Genomic DNA, 24,396 nt, shown 5'->3' with positions numbered 1-24,396 from the left:
TTCTACATAATCACTCAGCAAACATTTGTGCAGCTGCTCCCTAGCGGATGGTGAATTCCGTGACTGATTGGCAGTACAGTCTCCTTTGATATTTCTGAGTTGGCCCACAATGTCACTTTTGATCATTTTTTCAATTCACCATCCTTTCATCAGCCAAAGCAGAACCAGCCTACTCTCATTCTCTTATTTTGGCACAGACTTCCATGTGAGTGATTCATTCTCTCTCTCTCCCTCTCTCTCTCTCTGTGTCTCTGTCTCTGTCTCTCTCTCTCTCTCTCTCTGTCTCTCTCTCTATTTTGAGGTCACTACAAAAAAAAATTTCCCTGTTTCTTCCTCCCTGCAGGACTCTTATCCCTCTCTGAGTGTTTTTTGAGTCTAGGCAGGTTTCAGCAGTATCACCAGCCCAGTAACGGCCCTTGGATAAAAGAGCTGTCTGCCTAAGCTTCTCAATTTATTAGAGCCTTCAGACATGAAAGAGTAAACCAATTCCTAGTCAGCAAAGTTGCATTACAGAAAAAAGCAAATAAAACCATCAAACAGATTACATACAAGCCTTGAATCCCAAATTAAAGAATATGGGGAAACAAGGTACTTAATCAATTAGGATGAGCCCTATGTTCCCTTTACAGCCAGGAACCAACCAATTAAACAAGCAGCAAATAACAAACAAGCTTTCAATTCCTGATATTTATACAGGAAATGATATGGTCATTCATTCTAATGTCCCAGTTTAAAGTCTCTGACTTAATTCTTCAAATGTATTGAATTAGAATAATTAATTTCCTTAACTGTGTCAACTCATTCAAGGTCATTTTCTCCCATTCAATCAGGAAATAGTTTTGTACCTTCACTAACATTTGTACTTCTGCCAGTTACGATATTTAAAAGGGAGAGTAACATTTGGGGTGTCTATTAATACAGCTAAGCCATTCAGTACTGTCTGACATAATGGAATGATATAAACAGAATCCATTGTCATTTTAATGCAAAGACAATACATCTGATGCCTTTTTTACATATTCTACATCTCACACCATTAATCGAAATTGCTACTGAAACAAGAGTGGCATAGTTAATGCCATTACATTCTAATTAATCAATATCTTTCCAGAAACTTACACAAGAAAGAAAGTTTTAAGTTCAGCTACCAGTAAAGAGTCCACAGGTATGTATGGGGGAAATGTATTTTCACAAATTGTTCATTTGGATTATAGCAAAATAGTTAAAATGTGTTTGTGTGTAGAGGAGGGTGGTGGGTGTATGTGCCTGCATCATATTAAGGCATCTTACTGCAAAAATTTTTTTCTAGATTTAAATTAGGCAATTTCAGCATTAAAAATTAGCATTTTTAGCTCATTAATATGTCAGTTGGTGAACTTAAATAGTTATAGGTTATGTTCTGATAGAGAGAAAGAGAGAGAATGAACATTCGCGTCTAAAAATTCCTAAGTTACTTCCCAGAAGCAGCTTTCACACTGTGAGAATCTGGTTACCATTACAACATTAGTTTAGTTAAATGTACAGAACTTGAGGACATGCTCTGGTGACCAATTTTTACAATACCAGGTAATTTTCTTCCTTATGTACATTACAAAAAGTGTGCTACCCAGATCATCAATGAGGACTACTCAAGTATTTGAAAAAAATATATTTGCCTTTAGAATTTAATAGGGGAGAAAATGAACCTATGACCAAAAATACTGAAAATAGTACCAAGTTACCCATGAATTAATTCATTCATATATTCATTCATTCATTATTTACAGAATATATTTTAGGTGCCAGGTGTTTCTTACATAAATAAAGTTAAGGAGGCATGGCCCTTTCCTTCCTTATCTCTTCCCTCTGTTTCTTGTTTTGAACGAGCATGTAATAAGCATCTTCTACTGCAATACACTGTACTAAGAGCTATAGTGGAGATGATGGGAAGACACAGATCCTTTACCCTCATTTATTTCACAAATAGCTGGGGGAAAGCTATATAACAATAGTTTTTATATTAGAGGGGATGAGCAAGCATTTGAGAAAAGTACTATTGAAACAAAAATCTGTAACACAGTAGAGGAAGAAATTTATCTGTCTGAGAATGGGACATTTTAACTTGACAAGAAAATGATTAGAGGGCTTGCAGTTGTAAAGAGCATTCCACACAGAAGAGATTACACTTGCAAGGATTTGGAAGAGAGAATGCAGCATATTCCGGGGATGGTTTTTGTTGAGTGATATCCTAATCAATGCTTTTTCTGCCTACACTTTTTGCCCTGGCACCAACCTCTTTTCAGGTCCTGAGATGTGATGTAGCCATCACAAAACTCAGGGGTATGTGGACATAGAGAACATAGAAGCCAGATTCTCAGTTTTTAAGCACGAAAGTCAAAGTCCATGTGGCATGCAGGTACTAAAAGGCTCACTCAATTCCCTCATTCAGTCTCTGCAAAAATGTCCTCTTACCCTGCCTTGTTTTCCAATCATAGTACTCACCACCTCCTGAGAATGTTTATTTATGTCTTTATTACCTTTCTCTCCCTCACTCCATCTGGAACAGAAGCTCCATGAGACTGGTGTGCTTGTCTTCCCAATAGCTTCATTCCACTCATTCATTTATTCATTCAATCATCTAAAATTAATTGAGCTCCAATGACACAAAATGCTAGACATATAAAGATGAATGAGACATCATCTCTGTTTTCAAAGAATATATTACTCACAAATGTGGATGTTTTGGTTATCTCCTCCTCAGTAACAAGCAACTCCAAAGCTTTAATGGCTTGACACAACAATTTATTATCATTATATTTCATGATTCCTCTAGTCAAGAATTAGGACAATCCATAGTAAGAATAAGCTAGCTTCTGCTCCATGAAGTTTGTGGCCTGAGATACAATGGCTTGAACAGCTGGAGGGTTAGAATGACTGAGGGCTGGGACAGGTGGGACTGGCTGGACAGCCTTCTCTATCTCTACATGGCCTTTCCAAGTGGCTGGTTTAAGCTTCCTCTCAGTAAAATAGCCCCAGGGTGTGTGGACGTCTTATACACTGGCTCGGAGTTCGTAGAAATCAAAGTGGAAGCTGCCAGTCCTTTTAAGAGCAAGGCTCAGAATGCCCCGCCATTATTTACATTACACTCTATTATCAAAGTAGTCTCAGGCAAGTCCAGAGTGTAAGAGAGGGGAAATAGAACCTACCTCTTGATGGGAAGAGTGTCAAAGAATTTACAGCATCTTTAATCTACTACAGTGAGGAAAACCCATTCTCAGATAACTCTGCCATAAGGCAAAAAGAAAAGTACTAGTAAGGGAGCAATGCCGGCATCAAAAGCAAGACTTAGGTATCTACCCAATGTGATTTTGAGTTCTGCTGCTTACCAGGTATGTGATGTTGGGAAAATTACTTAAACATTCTGAATTTCTGCATCCTTATCTGTAAAAGGAAGATAGTTTTGCAGCCCAAAATTCATAGAACTGTTTTAAGAATTACATGAGATTTCATTCATGCACATGCACTTGAAGACATACATGCACATGTACCCACTCATGTGCATACAGAAACAGAGCACACACATGGCCCAGGCATTGGGACATGGTAAAGGGTCAAGGAATATTAGCTGCAGTTATCACCAAGAATGGTACAAAAATGGTATTATGAATTTTCCCACATCTTGATAATCATATACTTCATATTTTTAAACACATGCTTTTGAAGTGACCACATCTACAGAGATGACTGGGAACAATGAAAATTCTTATTGAGCAATGAATCAAACTCAGTTACCAGCAGCTCATGAAGGCGAGGTTGAGAGGTTGAATAGAAAATAAAGAAGAAAATAAGAGGCAGGAAATAATTACTAGCCAGTATGACAGGGTCTTAGAAGAAATGAAACAGATCTAAGCAGGCAGCAGCATTAGAAGCAGAATATTATTTTCCATTATTTCTTTACTTTGTGTTACACAGAGAATCGTGAGCAAATACATTTACAGATGAAGAAATTGCACGATTAGATGGCAGTGGTGGGTTTATAGGCTAAGCGAATACACACTCTGAGAACCAAAGAGAAATCTGGTGAGTCAAACCAATGGCTTTTAGAAATCATCTTTAGGTTTTATACGGAATCAGAATATAACAGAATGTGAAGGGAAGTCTTTCCCTAACCACGAGTGATGACAATGAGTGACACACAGAAAGTAGAGCTAAAAAAGTCCCACCCAATCACTGAGTCCATCTGTTCACATCAGCAAACACATATAACTCAGAGTGAGGAAAAAAGTGTCTGTCATTTGAGAATTTTACTAATTGTTCAACATCTATATTCCTGAAAAGCTAAAGGAAACCACTGCAAAGAGGCTGATTTCTGACTTTTTGAATGACTCTAGCTATAGGGTCAGTAAGTCAAGAGGGATGTAATTTGTATGCTAATTTAAAAATTATAATAAAATTAACATTAGCAACTTTCTACGTTTGTGAAAAATGCCATAGTAAAGGTGAATACACTAAGGTTTCCTCAAGTTACTAAAAGTTATCATCAATAAAATTATTGACAGAGATAAGAAAGTTCCAGTCATTTTTTGTTGCTGGAGATGACCTCCAGAATGCTGGTTTCATCCATCGCCATAATCTTCCATGGGTAGCTACAGAGCTGATTGCTTTACCAATCATGAAAAACTCCCAAGTTCCTTTCTTCTCAAGTTTATATGTGAAATTAAAAAAAGCAAACCTATCCAGACCAAAGTACCTGGGCAAATGGACCAGAAAAATGAGCATGTGACACAGAACATTAAAGATTAAGAGAGAGACAGCAGTGCCCTGAAGAGACAGCGTAATTCAGATAGCATTCTGTCCTGGTCCTCTGTGAGGTCCAGCTTGGCGTAAAAAACAGGTTTACAGATAATGAATTACTTTTGCCAGAGACTTCTAGCCTCCACCTCCCAGGAGGTTGTATGAAATATAAAAAGCCATTTGATGTCTTCCTAAAAGTCTCCCACCTTTTCACCACTGTGGTTACAACTGTGAAATATCTCCAAGTTCTATTTCCAGCTGATGGTTAAGTGAGATGGAAAAATTGCACATTTTTGGAGAAAGAGAGTTGTATTAAAATTTTTCATTGTCATAAATTCATTTGGACAAGAAGAAAATGAATGGAAAGGTAATTTATAAAACCAGTTGTGGGCCTTATAATTTGGCTCCTTCATTTTTCTGCCAAATCCATTGAGAAGAAGGCACATATCTCACTCCTTCCTACTGTCATCATCAAATGACCAAGCCACAGAGGTGACATGGAAGGCAGCAGGTACCCAGAATTTGTAGGTTAATATTTGGTAGTAATTATTACAAATGGAAAAATGACTGTGACAAGTGCTTCATGCACATTAGCTCATGGAAGGTAGGCAAACCCATTTTTAAAATAAGATGATGGACATTCTCAGCAAACATGAGAACAGAAAACCAAACACTGCATGTTACCACTCATAAGTGGGAGTTGAACAATAAGAGCACATGGATACAGGGAGGGGAACATCACACACCGGGGCCTGTCGGGATGTGGGGCTAGGGGAGGGATAGCATTAGGAGAAATACCTAATGGAGATGACGGGTTGATGGGTGCAGGAAACCACCATGGCATGTGTATACCTATGTAACAAAACTGCATGTTCTGCACATGTACCCCAGAACTTAAAGTATAATTTTAAAAAAAAGATGGAAGCACAGAGAAGTAAAATAATTAATGTCATCCAGTCCTTATATGGCATGCATTGGATGACTCAGAATTGGCCACTGTGCTATACCGCTTCATATGCTACTGTTTTTAACTAAGTATGTGTCCTTAGGTGAGTCACTCACTGCCTTTTATCTCTATATACAGTATTCCATTCTATGGTCAGCATTTATAATATGAGCAGGACAGCACCAAGCTTCCTCAATTAAGTTTTGGTGGAAAGCAATTAAGAAGTGACTGGAAAACACGTGATGTAAAGGTCAGTTCTTTCTCTCTTTTATTTATGATCTAATCTTTTCTTTCTTTCCATCATTGTAAGAACACTTCTATTAATAAATTATACTTCTTTCTAATATCCCTGAGTCACAACTTTCTTCTAACATGTGATAAACTGCCTTGTTTATAAAACACACACACACACACACACACACACACACACACACACACACAAAGCCTTAGCAATATCCTCTGGTGGCAATGAACAAGCTTCCTCAGGATTAGTTTTTACTTTTTAAATGTAAGGAGAACTTTATTAAGGAAAATGGAAAATTTACAACGAAGAAGGGAAATACAGCACAGTATAAATTTTATTTTTAAAAAATTCAAAATTTTAGGACTAGAGAAAGACAGAAAAGCAGGAAGCTGCCCCAGCAAGTCGAAGAGGTGTGGCTCTGTGCAGAGAAGACACGCTAGGTCAGAAGAAACAACACAAACTTCAGATAAGTGTGAGGCCTTCACAAGCTGATTGGTTTTTCTCCTTTGAACACTGACATTTTTTCTAAATTTTGTAGTAAATAAATGTTCAGTTTCAAAGTATCCGTTTTACTGGAAGATACTCATACCATTATAAGAGCAACTGGTTGTGTTCGTTCAGAGGATAGCACTGTATTAATCCAGATCTTTTGGATGTAACAGAAACCCATTCCAAGTTAGCGTGAGCAATATTCTGTGGGGAAAGGGTGCAAAATTTATTAGAAAAAATATACAAGTGTCCAGTGAAACCAAGTCAAGGGAAGAAGTGTTTCTGTGCTTTGTAAAATGCTGGGACCAAGAACTAGGCAGCCACTGGCGGTTCAAGGTGCCGGCCCAGCCTGAGGCTTCATCATATCCTAGCTGTAGCCCCCCTACTCCATGTCCAGGTTTTTATTCCCAGCTCTACATTTACAGGAAACAGAATCAGATTATCTTGCCTTGAGCCAGAAGTCACCTCTCCTGTTCTATATTGCTCTTGCCACAGGCAGAATGAGAAAGTCATACAGTTCAATTAACTCATATCGCCTGTGCATGTAAATGTTGAGCCTTCAACTGTACATACATGGCAGAAAGAGATATATAATCTTTAAAGTGAGGACAATTCAGCCTGCTGACCTACTCCGTGAGTATGTGACCTGGTGTATGCATAATTCGGAAGATATAAATCTGCTGTTACCTCCCTTCACCTCAGCATGAGTATCAGTGTATGTGTGTGAGCATAAGTGAAAATCATGCTAGTACTTAAAGCTATGTACTTTAGTAGATATGGTTTTCACCTTATGCCTAGACTTTCTAACATAATCCTCACATAAGATACATTGCTTTGTACAAACATTTCTCTTTGACCAGCACCCATTCCTGAGGGTGGAAGGTGATTATTTGAGAAATGGAATATGGAATAAAGATGCAGTTTCCAAGGTGTCTTTGAAGAATATGGCTTCATATAAACTGAAAACTCTTATGTAGAGTTGATAGTCTTATAATCAGGCTGGAGAAGAGTCAAAAAACAACTGATCAGACACCATTACAATCAATGTCTTAACAGAAGTAGAATAGGGATGATGCCCTGATATTAAAAATTAAGTATTTTTAAGAACAGTTAAATATTTTGAAGATTTTTTTAATTTTCAGTTATCTCAAAACTGAATTAATGACAAAAGTATTAAGACACTTTAATCCATTAATTATATAGAGAACTTTTTGTGATGCTGTGCTAATTTATTAAAATTCTATTTTGTTAGTTTTCATAATATAGCTGCTCGTCAGAACTGATATATGCCACCACCACTAGACACTAACAAGCATCTTTTGATCTTTTCAGCTCAAAGTAACTTCATTTTAGTCAGTTTTGTGGGTTTTTTTTTTTTTTTTTTTTTGATGTTTGTTTTTTCATTGAGATAGAGTCTTACTCTGTTGCCAGGCTGGAGTGCAGTGATCTCAGCTCACTGCAACCTCTGACTCCCTGCCTTCTCCTGCGATTCTCCTGCCTCAGCCTCCTGAGTAGCTGTGACTACAGGCACACAACACCATGCCTAGCTAATTCTTGTATTTTTAGTACAGATGGGGTTTCACCATGTTGTTCAGGATGGTCTCTATCTCCTGACTTTGTGATCCACCCGCCTCAGCCTCCCAAAGTGCTGGGATTACAGGTGTGAGTCACTGTGCCCGATCAGTCAGTTATCTTTTCCTTTTTTGGCTATTAGAAAAACAACAACAACAACAACAATCTCAAATAAGTTTAAGAAAAAGCAGCAAAGAACTTTTCTGACTTATATGATCAAGTAGTCCAGAGAGAGGCATAGCTAGATCCAGAGGTTCAAATATTGCCTTCGGGCATCTTTCTCCCTTTCTTGCCCTATCTTTCTTCTCTTCTTTACTAGATATTAGCTTCATTTTCAAACTGAGTCCATCAAAGCAGCAGCTGACATTTCTCCCCACAGCTCAAGCTCATAGTGATAAGGTGGATTTCTCCCCACAGCTCAAGCTCATAGTGATAAGGTGGCATCTATTTCACTTATTTCACTTAGCCCAAAAGGATTTATATTCATCTAGTTGGGCCATGACCCACCCCACCACCAGAAGAATCATTGTGTCTAGAAGAATGTCCTATATGATTGGCCAGGACTGGGTGAGGGCCTGGGACAGAAATAACATAAATACATCTGGGCTTTTCTTCTTCCCCTTCAACCTTTGGGGAGGAAAGGGTAGTCACATCCTCCTAAACCATATGAACTGAACACGATTCTTATAAAGTGAGAAAAGGATAGTTTCCCTACAAAACCTGTAAAATGGGGGAAAATCATATTTGCTATAAGCTTCAAGATAGACTTTCAGAGATGGCATACTAGAAAAACACATATTTGTAATACACTTGACAAATGTTTGGCATCACTAATATATAAAGAGCTTATAAAGTAGAGAAGAAAAAGACCATCAAACCCCCCAAAATGGGCAGAGATATAAACAGAGTATTCACCAAAAAACAAAAAAAAATGCAAATGGACTTTAAACGTTTGAAAAGATGTGAACATTGCTCATAATAAGAAAAATATAAATTAAAACTACAATGAGGGGTCATTTCTCACCTACTAAATTGGGAAAAATCCAAAAGTTTGAGAAGGTTATTGGCAAAGTAGCAGGGAAACAGCCACTGATTGATACATGCATATACACATTCCCACTGTTGAAGTGAGAGTTCACCGGAAAGCAAGGTGAGGATCTAGAATGATCCATGTGGAAATGGATAAGAGTCAGATAACATCAGCATAAATTCATGCTTAGTTTGATATAGATTAAGCTCTGTGTTGGGGATCAGAAAGTGACACCCCAAAATGAAGCCCTCAGAAGCAAAAGTTTCTCTCTGACCTTCTGACCTTTTCCTGCTCTTCTGTCTCTCAGTCCCATTCTCCCCTCAGACTAGCCATGGAAACTAGAATCCCTCTTCCCTAGGATGGGTCAGAGAACCAGAACCCCTTTTCACCAAGGCTAGCCATAAAACCTAAAAATATTACTCTAATGTTCCCCTTTGCCTTTCTGTGTAAAAACTTCCCATAAAGGAATTATCTGACCTACCTTGTTTGACTGTAGGTCATCAGATCCCCATTTCAGAGAGGGCCCCACCCCATACCCAGAAGGAAAGAATGCTACACAGAGACACCAAGAGACATCTAGACAGGCCTTTCTGGGTTTCCCCACTCAGTCTAGAGATCAGACCCTTTTTATGCAATTATATTTCTACACGACTGTCCATATGTCATTGAATCCAACCATAAAAATGGTTTCCCCTGTATCTTTTGGTCTTCATTCTGAAGGCTCCCTTATCGTATAATCAAATACATTTGTACATCTTTTCTCCTATTAATCAGCATTGTGCCAATTGATTTTCAGTGACCCTTCAGAGGGCAAAGGGAAAGTTTTCTCTAGGCCTCTACATCTGTTAACTGAGAGGCCCTAAAAGAAACAATGCCCAAGTAGCAATAAGCACACCCAGTGCCCCAGTGCCCAGGTCTTTTTTTTTTTTTTTTTTTTTTTTTTTTTTTTTTGAGATGGAGTCTCATTCGGTCACCCAGACTGGAGTGCAGTGGTGAGATCTTGGCTCATTGCAACCTCTGCCTCCGAGGTTCAATCAATTCTCCTGCCTCAGCCTCCTGAATAGCTGGGATTACAGGCATGTGCCATCATGCCCAGCTAATTTTGTACTTTTAGGAGAGACAGGGTTTTTCCATGTTGGTCAGGTTGGAGGTTGGTCTTGAACTCCTGACCTCAGGTGATCTGCCTGCCTTGGCCTCCCTAAATTTTGGGATTACAGACGTGAGCCACCATGCTCGGCCTACGTCTTGATGTTTAATACCATTCTCCAACAAAAGAAGCCAGAGATCTTTGGAAAATTCTAGATTCTAGAACTGAGGCAGAAAATACATGCACCTGGATAATCCTGTAGTAAGAAGTGCACACACACAAAAAAGACAAAACAAAAAACACAGCTTGAGGGGATGTGTCAAGGGACACAGGAGTCAACTGAAAGAACTCTCAATAGCCAAAGTTGGAAAAAGTTAAACAACAAAATACAGTATTGGATTATAAACCTAAGTATTGTTAACTAAAAAAAAAAAAAAAGACTGACACAAAAGTCAAAGGAAATAGCATTTCTTTGGTAAACCTATAAACCTATAATTGCAATTCTGGCACATTGAATCAGGGCAGCCCTGAGTTATGTCCTATATAGCAAGAGCAGAAGAGGTTTTTTACCAGGGATTTACACAAAAAATGTTTTCAAAGGCAAATCATTGCTGGGCAGAAATCCTGAATCATAAACCCATTCTGATTGGTTAGCTAACCAGGGTTTGATTGGTTAGCTAACCAGGGTACGGCCACCTGAGAGATGATGAAGGCTGGCAGATACTGACTTCATCTGATTATTCAAGTCTGTTGGAATAGTCTGTGGTTTGACCCTGAGCAGGTATGAATGAAATCCTCTCACAATCTCCCAACTCCACTCTAATTAGAAAGCCTTAGCCTTAGTCACTTCATTTCCTTTCACAGTAGGAAATAAATAAATGAGTAAATACAGATATAAATAAATAATTGAATAAATTAAATGGGGGAGAAGGAGATGTGTTAAATATTTATTTACTAATTCATTTTAAAATGACAAAAATGAATCCATTATATGTTGTAAAGGAAAATAAAAATCTCAGCACCCCAAAACTCCTTATGCCAAAGCGAAAGTTACACACACCCTCCTCCTAATGAGTAGCTATTACTAGCATTATACATTAGCCAGAACCCCCAGGAAAGGTAAAAGGCCTCAGGCATCTGAATGACTGGCCCCACAAATCATGTATAGGCAAATTTGTTGCTAGCCTCCCATAAATGAGGACATGAGAATTGTAACTTTAGGTCTACAATCTAAGTCTAGCTCCTAAAACTAAAATCTGTTTGATTCCACACTGATGATATCATTACAACCTTTTCTCTCCAGGTGCAGAACAGAGACAAGATCAATCATTCCTCCACCTACCCAGAAATGTGTGCATAATTGATTCTTCCTTTACTCTTTTTTCTTTTCTCTTCAAATATTCACCTTAATTTTATGTGAAATGTAGATTTGCTGGGCATTAACTAAAGTCTCACAAGAATGTTACCATTTGCTCCTACCCACCTCTTTCCCTACATGTCTTTCTCCCTTTAGGAAAATGTCTAAATATAAACCTTCTGTAAACCTATTCAGAAAAACAGCAACAGATGCCTCTGTGGTTTGCATTTTTCTGGCTGTGCCCTAAAACTGGCTTTAGAACTCCAATTGATTGAGATGCCTGCCTCAGTCACTCATTTTGGTTATCGATGTTAACATAAATAGCACATTTTTATGAAAAATAGCTATATTTCCCTAAAAAAATAAAAAGTAGATTGAATTGTTTTGCTTTTTGCAAATCTCTTTAATACATGGCTTAATGGAAGAGAGTTTGAGTTTTACATCTGCACTGCATTCAACGTGTTGTGATATCACATGTCAAATAGATTCTGAAAAACACTGTACACCTATGACAGAATGATATTTTTAAAAAGCAAACTGTATTTTACTATCAGTGTGAAACTAGTCTTGATCTCATGGATTCCTTGAAAGTGTCTCAGAAACTCCCATGCATCCCCAGAACACACTTTGAGAACTGCTGCTCTAACCTAACTTCCAATTTACAAGATACACAGAGGAACATATTAAAAGACACGGGGGCAAAATATATCATCAGCAAAATATAGAATGTGAGAAACCCTATGGAACAATGATCTCATTTCTTCAACAAATAAATTATGAGAAAACAGAGCAGGGAGAAAATTATAGACTAAAAGGAACTTAACAGGCTTATTTACCTAGTGCAATGTGAGGACCTTGTTTGAATCCTAATTTGAACAAATTAATTTATTTAAAAAGGAATTTATGCGACAATTGGTGGAATTTAACCACTGATTAATATTAATATTTGTTAACATTAAATAATTGTTAAAATCTTTTAAGTAGGAGAACGACATTATGGTCACGTTTACTGAAAGTGCTTATCTTTTAGAGATACTTGCTGAAATAGTTACAGATAAAACAATATGATACCCAGGATATGCTTCGAAACAGTCTGTTAGAAGAAAGGACGGAACACGGGTAGGAGGTGAGGCTGTGTGACGATGGGTTCACAAAGTTCATTATGCTGTTTCCTCAAATTGCTTGTATGTTTTCATTCCTTCATAATAAAAAAAAAGAGTTAAAAGAGAGACAGAAGTCTCCAGATATGTCCACTGAAACTTGGCGCTCAGCAGGCCAAATGCCTTTTTGAGGTCCCCAAATGCAATCGGAACAAAAGCTCATTAAAAGGCAGTTTCAACACCCCCACAGGATAGACCTTGCTTTTCAACTCAGAATGACTATTCAGGGAACTGAGTAAAAAGGGATTTTGCTGATTTCTACGTAAGGAAAGCAGACTGAATGATGTTAGTGCTTGTGTTCTGATTGTTTTTATGACAATAGGCTTTCTAGACATTTCTACTCTGTGCTACATTACAGAGTAGGGACCTGAAGGGGCTTGTGCATGTGAGTGGAACAGGGAAGGAAGGAGGGCTATTGGATGCCATGACTTATGTCCCTCTTTGTGTAAATGTGGGGAAACACAGGCTTACAGACATGTTTTACGGTGCCCCTGGCAAACAGTAGTATATATCTTCAAAAATTCTTCATGATGAAAAGTATCATAAATAATTTTTTAAGGCTGGGTGCAGTGGCTCACGCCAGTAATCCCAGCACTTCAGGAGGCTGAGGCAGACGGATCTCCTGAGGTCAGGAGTTCAACACCAGCCTGGCCAACATGGTGAAACTCCATCTCTACTAAAAACAAAAAAATTAGCCAGGCATGGTGGTGGGCACCTGCAGTCCCAGCTACTCAGAAGGCTGAGGCAAGAGAATCACTTGAACCCTGGAGGCGGAGGGTGCAGTGAGCTGAGATCACGCCACTGCACTCCAGCTTGGGCAACCCAGCGAGACTCTATCTCAAAAATAAATAAATAATAAAAATTTTAAAAACTAAAAATCCTAGTAGCCATTAAAATATATTCATACACATTGCTAAGGAAAAAATAACATTCCACAAACAATATGTGAAGTTTGATCCCATTTATGCAAAGAGGAAACAAACAGAAACAAAACAATACAAATACAACACAAGTGTGCACTTGTGCATTTGTGGACATGGATGATTCTGAGAGTAGTAAGTATGTTTTCACCCAAACTCCTTTTTACCCTGTAACACCAACTTGGCTACGCCACTGCCCTTAAGGGAAAGATGTCACACTAGAACTGGAGATAGAAAAAGACATCCAATTCTGGACACTTCTGTTTTCAAAAGCTGAGATCCACTTGTAAAACACTTGCAAACATTTTGTTTTCCTATACTAGCAGGGGGAGAAAAATACCTCTCCCTGGGCAGGAGAACAAGGAAAAATAAAACAAGTAGTATAAACTAGTTATATATCTGAAAAGAGGCCACATACTCTGAGCTCTCCAAGAAGGTTAAACTCAAGTGGATGGGAGAAATAGAACTCTCAGATCAGTACAGGGCTTGAGAGCAGAGTTGCTCATGCCTGCTTTTCCTCTGAACCCTGACAGCGAACTCTTCTGAGGGAGCTTCTCACTCTATCAAGGTATGAGAAAACTTGAAAAGAGATGGCTGGATTGAGTAGGGGGGGTATCAGAGGTAGAGAAGTTCCAAGGTAGCCCCATAACTTTCCTATATTCTTGAAGAATCATTTTCATTTGCAGAATAAAAAAGGAAGAAAGTCTACACACCTGAAAGGCTCTTGGATAGACCAGCAGATGGTGGCATAATCAGTGTGGCCAAGAACCAAGTGAGACTGCCAACACCTCACTGGATGCCCAGAGAGGGCTCCATGTCTGGAACAGGGTGGAATGATGTACATCCTAGCAAATTCAATGGTGGACAGACCCCATGGAGGTCCAACTGTCTCCTCAGTCCAGAAACTATGACACTCCTTAAATTCCCAGTATTTAAATAAGTCCCAGAGAAGGATGAGCTAGGGAAACTGAAACAGTCAGGACTGAAACTTGAAATAATTTTGCTAGGATTGACTATACAGTAGATCCCCGTTATCCACAGGGGATACTTTGCAAGACCCCCAGTGGATGCCTGAAACCACAGATAGTACTAAACCCTATATATACCATGTTTTCCTAGACCGTAAAGGGTGGGTAGGATATAAGAGTGGATACCCTGGGCAAGGGAATGATTCGCCTCCTGAGCAAGATGGAAGGGAACGACACAGGATTTCATCACACTACTCCGAATGGCATGCAATGTAAAACTTATGAATTGTTTACACCTGGAATGTTCCATTTTAATATATTTGGACAGTGGGTAACTGAAACCATGGAAAGTAAAACTGTTAAGTAAAGTGTTTTCTGTCATTAGGTGAGATGGGCAATCGAAATAATGATTATCAAGAAAAAAATGGCAAAAATTCCCAAATACAATACTTTTGCTAAAAGAATTGAAACACACACACACGTAACTATGTGAGATAATGGACACGTTAATATGTTTGAATACAGTAACCATCTCACTATGCATATGTACATCAAAAATCATACTGTTACCTAAATATATACAGTTTTTTAAACTGAAAGAGAAAAATATGTCATGTGTGTGTTACACACACATATTGTTAAATGAATAGGGACAGCAGTTCTCTGGGGGAACAGAGTAGGATTTAGAGAATGTGTGAAGGAAGAATCTCACTTTCCACATCATTTATATTTCTCTAAATTGTTTGCATTTTTCACACTGAGTCATGTTACTTTTGTGATAAAGGTTTTTGTTTCAAAAACAATGATTACAAGGCCAGGCGCAGTGGCTCACACCTGTAATCCCAGCACTTAGGGAGGCTGAGGCGGGCAGATGACCTGAGGCCAGGAGTTTGAGACCAGCCTGGCCAACATGGCAAAACCCTGTCTTTACTAAAAATAGAAAAATTAGCAGGCATGGTGGTGGGTGCCTGTAATCCCAGCTACTCAGGAGACTGACACAGGGAGAATCGCTTGAACCCAGGAGGCAGAGGTTGCAGTGAGCCAAGATCACGCCACTGCTCTCTAGCCTGGCTGACACAGCGAGACTCTGTCTCAAAAAAAAAAAAAAAAAAGTAGCTGGGCATGGTAGCAGACGCCTTTAATCCCAGCTACTCAGGAGGCCAAGGCAGGAGAATTGTTTGAACCTGAGAAGTAGAGGTTGCAGTGAGCCCAGACTGCACCATTGCACTCCAGCCTGGGCAACAAAGTGAGAGTCCGTCTCAAGAAAAATAAAAATAAAAATAAAAGATTACGTTCCAAGTTTCTCACAAATGGTTTCTCAGACAACTGGCAGGGTGGGACTCTTTGCTACAGTGCACTTACCACAAGGCACCACATCTTCAGCACAAAGTTGGTGTAGGAGAGAAACGTAGGGAAAGGCTGGGTGACTTTTTCTTGTCACAAAGATGAAAAGATTAAACTGTGAAAAGCACGAGAGAATTGTCAAACGTACATGACACAAGCTATAATATAGTGTGTGAAACGTGGCAAGCCCCATCACTTGTGCAACCACCCAAACACTAATTTTTCATGAAAATGGAAAACATATTATCAATAATAAGTAAAACCCTTGAGTACAATCACATGATAAGGTCTACAAAACGCCATCTCCTGAGTTGGAGCATCACTCCTATGCCCACTACAAAATGAGTCACATTTCACTTACCGTTTACTTTTTATCCTTTCAATTGTTATGAACATGTATAGCCAACTGCACTTCTAAAGAGCTCATAAAGCTGTGGTTTAGTTATTCTGAGTTCAATATTTACATGCAGTACAGTTCTCAGAAACACTCATTTCAAATCAATCAAGGTTTATTGGGCACTTTTTATGTGCAGGCTCTTACTGAAGGGTGCAAGGAGGATCAGGACACAGTTCCTGCCTTGGAGTATTTACAGTCTTAAAGGAGGGACACAGAGGTAAGCAACTAATAATTACACAAGACAAAATAAAGCAAGTGACATTAATAATAACCAGAGCAGGAGAGTATGTGGGAATGAATATTTAACTGCATGGGCATTTGGGCTGGTCTTTAAAGGATGGTAAGGATTTAAAAGGCAGAGAAACAGCAAGGGCCATAACCACACCATGAGCAAAACTAAGCAGGTGTAAAAGGAAGGCGGATGTCCTTCTACGACTCAGTGTAGGGTCTCTAAGAAAACAAATTATCTAGACCTTTCACTGTGCCTATTAATCATTTTGCATTCTGTAGTCACTGTTCTCATGTAGCCAGAGGCTGAATAGGTTGACCTGATCTAAAATTATTAGACAGTGAAATAGAAATGCACTCAGCAAATGTGGGTTCCTTGAGAAGCACAGGTACTCATACATCATACAGGGGTGACATGGGGGGCGGGGTTCACTCTAAAAGCACAGCTCCGCTAGATGAACTACGCTTTCCGCTGCTCACCTGAGAAGCGCTGGAACATTGCATGTAACAAGACGGGAGCTCACAAAATGAACAGATAGACTTTCTCCCCCTTGGTTTCAAATTCTTCAAACTGGGCTACAGCTGAACATAAATCATAATTCCAAGTAGCCAGCTGTGATGCACTTAGAACAATTCTTTTGATGTCTTCATCTGGTGGGGTCTCTCATAGCTTGTGGAGTAGCAGCACCCTCTGTTGGAAAGGAGGTCTCTTGAAGGCCCATTACTACCAGAAAAACCTTTCCAATTTGCAAATAAAAGGGATAGTTGCTTCCATGGGATTCATAACCACTCACCAAATGGTGAAAAGATTTTCCTATCCATTATATTTAATGTAACAAATACAAAATGTTTTGTCTATAGAAATAAGCACTACACAGTGATTACTTCTTTATACTGAACATTAGAAGATATCGGTACCTTCTGACTTTTTTTTTTTTTTTTTTTTTTTTGGAGTCTCTCTGTGTCACCCAGGCTGCAGTGCACTGGTGCGATCTCAGCTCACTGCAACCTCCACCTCCCAGGTTCAAGTGATTCTGCTGCCTCAGCCTCCCAAGTAGCTGGGACTACAGGTGCGTGCCACCATGCCTGGCTAATATATATATATATATATATAGTATTTTTCGAAGAGACAGGGTTTCACTATGTTGACCAGGCTGGTCTGGTCTTGAACTTCTGACCTCGCGATCTTCCCGCCTCGACCTCCCAAAGTGCTGGGATTACAGGTGTGAGCCACCGTGTCCAGCCCTGACTTTCTTAAAAACCGAGATACATGCTCACTAACAAGTACACAAGATTCTTAGAAAGAGTATGGCTGAAAAGGTACATATAAGAGAAAACTAAGTACCATGAAACTTACATATTAAAATTTAAAATTCTATTCAAAATATTATTTTTAAAATCTATAATTCTCTACACAAAAGTAATCAAACATTATTTTGTTGCATTCATTCAACAAGATTTTTTGCATGTCTATTAAATTTTCAATGTGTGATTTAATCAATCAATATAGTATTGTCATTGAGCTCACATCAGGAGGAGGGACCAGGCTGCCAGCAGTTATAACACAGGGTGATAAGTAAGCATCAGGAGCAGACTAGAACCCCTAACTCAATCCTAAAGATGGGGCTTGGTATAGACAGAGGCAGCAATGCTTGCGTTGTATCCTGAAAAATAGATTGGAGTCAACCATGCAGAAGACCAGAGAGAAGTTTCCCAGATTTAGGGAAAAGGAAGTACAAAGACATAGAGACACAAAAGAGACTGAGGTTAAGAGACCACAAAGTTCATAAACGTTACACAGTTATACACTGCTACCATATGGAGAACAGAAAGAGGTGAGGGAGTGGATTATGCATCTCAGGATTAGAAAGGGCATTAGAGGTCACCCAGTCTAGATTCCTGAATACCTCCAGTGACCTGCCACTTGCCACTCATAAAGCTACAAAGGATCTCATTTTGCACCCTGGGATCTCTTAATGCAAAACTAATCTCTTTTTCATTTGCGAAACTCAAATCAACTTTTTTGAGATGAAACATGAAATTGAAGAACTGAAGAATTGACTAGATCTTAAGATTTTTCCCTAATAAAAATAACCAGAACTAAGCTGGCATTGAGCTAGAATACCCACAGTTAATACGCTTCCCTTTGCAGCATCTGTGAGTGATAACAACTAACCACATCTTTGAATTTATCCTGGTTCCAAAGAGGACACTTCCAACATCAGGGCCCTTAATGGCTTTGGTAAACACCACAAGATTTCTGAGTGCAAGTAAAGAGGGATAGCTCTCTACAATCCCTAAGATCATTGCCTAAAGCTCCCTTGTACTCCCCTGGAGAACCTCCATTCTCTTCATCAGGCAGAGCACCACTCATATCCTCTCTTCCTACAGTCTCTGTGGAAGCAATTGCTAAGTGAGATCATGATTCTACTGATCAGACCCGATTGCAGTACAAGAGAACAAAATCAACCACATTAATTTCAGCTGAGCAAGTGAGCAAGTTGGGGTTTGTGGCGGCGGGGGGTTGGGGGTGCCCCGCACTTGCCAAATAGAGAAATCACAGCTCCTCAGAGACAGCAATTCAATTTGCAAGCTCTAATTGTAAGCTGAAATTAAAAATAATGGAAGGCACAAAGCAATTGCATACAAAAGTCCAGGTAATGTCAGTGAAAAGGAAAAGCATCCTTCAATAAGCAAGTGCACTTCTCAACCTGTTTTCTCCTAAAAATCTGACAATTATTTCTACATTTGCCACTATTTAATCAGCAAGAGGTTAAAAAAGGCAATGCAATTAAACTTAAGAGTAAAACAGAGGTAAATCTCCCTCTTTCATATTGTGTGCATTGTACAAGATGAAATGAACTAGGAGAGGGAGGCGCAGAGAAAGGGAGAGACCAAGATATCAAGGAGAGGCAGTCAACAGGAGCAAAAATCAAAACCGCAAAAGCAGGTGAAGAGCAGACTCCGCAGAGTCTGCAAAAGCACAAATAACAGTTCATCTCAGTAGCTTAAGGACTAAGGATGCAGGCTTTGGAATCAGAGAGAGTTGAAGTCACATACAAGCTCCACCCCTTCTAGCTGATTGACTTTGAGCAAATTATTTAACCACAGAAAGGTTCAATTTCCCTATCTGCACAATCTTATAGGCTTATTGAAAGGCTAAATCTGACTCAATGAATGTATGGCCTTCAGAGAGCATCTGACATATAACAAGCATTTAATGAATTTAAGCTTGAAAAGAAGAATGCCTGGTGTGCATCAAATAAACAATAATTGTTTGCTGGAAAAGGCAGTAAAGAAGCAAAAAGAAAAAGTGCATTCATTTGTGTTACGAAAAAAAAAAAAAAAAAAAAGGCCAATAATACCAGTGGAAAATGGTAATATCAAGGGGAAGAACTTATGTGACCCCCAAAAGAAATCTCTATGCCTCCCACCTTCACAACAGGTTGTATGAGAATCACCTCATTTTAATTTTATACAAATAGTGACAATTTATTATTAAATTACAGAGTATTAATTTCATAATTATATGGTTTTTAAAAGTTTTTAACAGAAGTCTTTAAAAACTAAATGATCAAATTGTCTTTGTTTTAGATCCATGAGAGATACAAGGCCAGAGAAGTTATAACTTTAACCAAAGTCCTACTGTCAGGGCAAAAGCTGAATACACTGGTTCAATTTATTGGCTCTTGTTATGGATTAACAGTCTCCCCTCAAAGTTCATATGTTAAATCCATACCCCATAAAGTGATTGCATTTGGAGATAGAGGCTTTAAAGAGCTAATTAAGGTTACATGAGGTCATAAGCGTGTGGCCCTAATCCAGTAGAACTGGAGTCTTTATAAGAAGAAGAGACACCACAACCCTATACACACAGAGAAAGACCTTGTGAGGACACAGCAAAAAAGTAGTATTCTGTAAGGCAAGGAGAGGGGCCTCAGGAGAAGCCCACCCTTCTGGCACTTGGATCTTGAAATCCCAGACTCCAACACTATAAGAAAATAAATTTCTATTGTATTGGCCACCCAATCTGTGTTATTTTGTCACAGTAGCTTTAGAAGTCTAATACACTGTAATTCCCTGTAAAACACAAATGGGGTTTTCCATTAAGATTGGTCCAAATCCAGTCTTAACCACTTGCAATGGAGTGACTTGGGGCAAGTTATTGAGAGACTTTGGGCCTCCATCCCCTCATCTGTGACACAGAAATGATGTCATTTTCCACTACATATTGTTACTTTGGTTATTTGTATAATTAAATGAGGGATCTCTAATTAAAGATCTTAGCATAATGTCAGAAATATAGTAAGCCCCTGATAAGCATTCACTTAAATTATGATTGTATGATCCTTGATTGGTAATACAACCTGAGACTTTTCCTTTCCTGGTTTTCCCACCCAATCCTCTAATACTTTTGTATGAAACCATACCCACAAAGGTTATGTGTAATCTACAATTTTTTTTCCAAACCAAGGATGTTTAAAACAGGGAACACAACGATCAATGGAAACATAAAGAAATTGCTACTTTAGCTTCTTGATTCTATTCTATTTCCTGCAAAGTGGATTTTCAAACAGACTATGAGTTATCTTACCAAAACCAGTTGTCTTGCATTTGTTTCCCAGCAGCCTCCTTAGAGGCCCGAGGATGTGAATACTCTCCCTGCTTTCTTCTGATTTATTCTTCCCTGGAAATAAATACAGCCATCACTCTCTGCACAGGAGTTCATTGTGTCTGGGGGAAATTTTCTTGTAAAGGCTTTGAGATGAGAGAAGAGCATAGTGCACCTTACAGGAATTGGCTATTTTCAAGGCATTATTAGTGAGACCGATGGCTGTAGCAAATTTCACAAAAGAAGATATTTTAAAACTTCACGAGTTTTCAAAACAACTTCACTCACTTCAAAATGGAGCAAGGTGGGAACTGTTTTCTGGGCTCTGGGCTCATGAAGACATGAATGCCAAAGGAAAGAGCTGCACTACATAGAATATTTATTGCCAAATATCAAGAAAGGTATATAGTTCATCCTGCCCCCAGGACTAGGAAATTTTCATCTCCTTAGAACAACTCATGGGAGACTTTTTTCACCTCTTGATTACTTTTAGAGAGAAGGGTGAGAAATGACTTCATAACTGCCTTCTTGTGGCATTTAAAAAATTACAGCCAGGCCATCTCTCTCTCCCTATTAATAGAATAATAATAACAGAAGTGATTTGAAGCCTGTAATCCCAGCACTTTGGGAGGCCAAGGTGGGCAGATCACCTGAGGTTAGGAGTTTCAGACTAGCCTGACCAACATGGGGAAACCTCGTCTCTACTAAAAATATAAAAATTAGCTGGGCATGGTGGCACATGTCTGTTGTCCCAGCTACTTGGGAGGCTGAGGTAGGGGAATCACTTGAACCCAGGAGGCGGAGGTTACAGTGAGCCAAGATCTGGCTATTGCACTCCAGCCTGGGCAACAGAGCGAGACTCTGTCTCAAAAAAATAAAATATAACAAAAATAAATAAATAAAAAATGAAGTGATTTGAGTCAGACTAGTAAGATAATGTTCTGAAAAAGAGAGTTCTTCAACATCAGAAGTTGGGAAGAAGAAGCGTTGTTCTTCAGAGTCAGCTAGCTTCAGGGTGACCTCAAATCATTTCCTACACACGTCTACCATAGATACTTTGTTGTTGTTGTTGTCGTTAGAGAAAACAAAGATATTTTCTTTACAGAATCATTGTGTTTGTTTATTTGAAAAATTTACGGGTCAAGCAGTTTATGTTCATTTCCTCATTGAATCTTGATAGCCAATAAGGTAGAAAGCAAAGTGTAATGGAAAGAATGGGGATTGAGCCAAACTGCTCTGAGTTTAAATTCTGGCTTTACCACCAATAGCTAAGTCTCACTCCTCTGATCTAAACAAGGATAATTACCTACCCTTTGTGGCATTATTGTGAGGGTGACCATACGTCTATAAAATGCCTGACAAAGAGCAGAACCCAGTAGATACGCAGCTATTACTATTATTGTTGCTTGCATCGCCATAATGCAGATTTTAAAATAGGCACAGAGAAATGAAACAACCCTCATAAGGTCACTAAGTTAATAAGCAGTGAATCTAGATGTGGCAGAAGATGCTAAGTAAGTGTCTATTACTCATCACCCCATCTGTCTTTCTTAGTAACAGAACTTCTTAATAAGCATTATTCAGTCTGGGCATGGTGGCTCATGCTTGTAATCTCAGCACTTTGGGAGGCCGAGGTGGGTGGATCACCTGAGGTCGGGAGTTTGAAACCAGCCTGACCAACATGGAGAAACCCCGTTTCTACTAAACACACACACACACACACACACACACACACACACACACACACACACACAAAATTAGCCGGATGTGGTGGCGCATGCCTGTAATCCCAGCTACCTACTTGGGAGGCTGAGGCAGGATAATTGCTTGAACCCAGGAGGTGGAGGTTGCGGTGAGCCAAGATTGCACCATTGCTCTCCAGCCTGGGCAACAAGAGCAAAACTCCATCTCCAAAAAAAAAAAAAAAAAAAAAAAAAAAGAATTATTCAAAGAGGCAATGTGCCTGGCTGAAAGATTATCTCATATTACCCAATCTGTCCTTTACTTACAGAAAGCTTGTGAAATACAAACAGATTTTAAATGAAACACTCTTTTTAAGAGAAAAACAAACAGAAAACAAACAGAAAAGCAAATGCTTTTCTGTCTCTGTTTACTCCTTACCTGACTGGCTGTAAAATATATGTCATAGCTGAAGGAGCTACAGCAGCCACATTGGAACATGAGGCTACTCTGAGATGAGAGTTACACACTAAGGACAGTGGACACCATACAAGAAACCTGGGTCACTGATGACCTTTCACATAAAATGAGTTCAGAAGTGGGTGCACCAGGACTGCCACACATCCCTGATGTCCCCACTCCTGAACTCATTTTACATGAAACAGTAAACTCTTACGGTTTAAATACTGTTATTTCAGGCTTCTGTTACTAGCACCTAAATATAATTCCTAACTGATCCATTAGGTTTTTCTGACTCTAAAGCTTGGGAAGGCATGTAGGGTGACCCATTAGTCTCATGTCCCCAGAAAATCCCTCAGTCCAAGGCAAACTGGGATAACTGGTCAACTGAAAAGCATGCTTTCTCTCAGAAGAGTGTTATCAAAACATAGCTTTAAATTTCTTCTTACATAGGGAACACTTCTCACTGAACAGAAAATCAAATGTTTTGATTGAATCCAATTCAACAGATATTTCCTGAGCACGTATAGAGCAGCATCATGGAAACCAGTACAAGGCCCAGGTCCTGACCTAAAGATCTTGTAGACTGGTTGTAGTCCTTTCATGGAAACCAGTAGTCTAAGTTGTATTACTCATTCATTCAGCAAAGATTCTTGAGTGCATTCTGAACACCAGGAATGATAATAGCAAAAAATGAACATCATCCTTGCTCTCATGGAAACTGCATTGTAGTTAAGGGAGAGACAGCTAAACAAGTGAATAAATGAGTAATATAACTTCATTTAGGGTTCTTCAAATAAAGTTCCTTACACTGGACAAAAAGGGAAGATCTACCCGAAGAAGTGATATTTGGACTGAGACTTTTATGACAAGAAGGCTTTAGTCATTCAGAGGGAACACCAAATGCAAATATGTGTGCCAGAAGAAAGTCTGGCTGACATCAGAAAGATGGCCAGGGAGAGTGGATGACATGGAGTCACAGTGGGAAAAGTGAGAGATGCAGTCATCGACATAAGGGTCAGATTCCATCAGGTCTTGTAGACCATGACAGTAAATTTGAGTTTATTGTAAGTATAGTAAGTAAAATTGGAGACTATAGGAAGATTCAAAAGCAGGGAAGTAAGATCATC

This window comes from Macaca mulatta, chromosome 6, assembly GCF_049350105.2.
Source record: "Macaca mulatta isolate MMU2019108-1 chromosome 6, T2T-MMU8v2.0, whole genome shotgun sequence".
Taxonomy (NCBI): domain Eukaryota; kingdom Metazoa; phylum Chordata; class Mammalia; order Primates; family Cercopithecidae; genus Macaca; species Macaca mulatta.
Note: the sequence above shows the minus strand (reverse complement) of the source record.